General features: G+C 63.5%; 1 pseudogene; it reads right to left on the bottom strand.

Annotated features, from left to right (window-relative positions):
• Positions 1-7: 7 nt before the first annotated feature.
• LOC112392002 (phosphatidylethanolamine N-methyltransferase pseudogene) lies at positions 8-341 on the bottom strand (annotated as a pseudogene).
• Between the last annotated feature and the right edge of the window lie 7 nt (positions 342-348).

The following is a 348-nucleotide window of genomic DNA, read 5'->3' on the forward strand; positions in this document are numbered from 1 at the left end:
GTGAAGCCCAGAGCCAGGAAACTGGAAAGGACAAACACGCCACCCACTCCCAGGAGTGCCAGGCCCACGCGGTAGGCCAAGGGGTTGTCCAGGCTCTGCATCCTGGGCTGGCTCAGCATGGCCTGCGTGGAGCGAAGCATGTTGAGAAGCAGGATGGCCTCGCCCAGCGTGCAGCAGGCCAGGTGGGGGGACCCGAACGCCCCACTCGGCTCTCGGGTCTTATGTTCCCATCTCGCGACCACATTCCAGAAGAGCGGATAGAAAGCGATGGTGGGGACTGCAGCCACAAAGTGGGGTTCTGAGGGGCCCACGTAGCCCAGCAGCCGGGTCATAACGCAGAGGTCTGCC

This window comes from Neophocaena asiaeorientalis, unplaced genomic scaffold (genome assembly GCF_003031525.2).
Source record: "Neophocaena asiaeorientalis asiaeorientalis breed wild unplaced genomic scaffold, Neophocaena_asiaeorientalis_V1.1 C47383499, whole genome shotgun sequence".
NCBI lineage: Eukaryota > Metazoa > Chordata > Mammalia > Artiodactyla > Phocoenidae > Neophocaena > Neophocaena asiaeorientalis.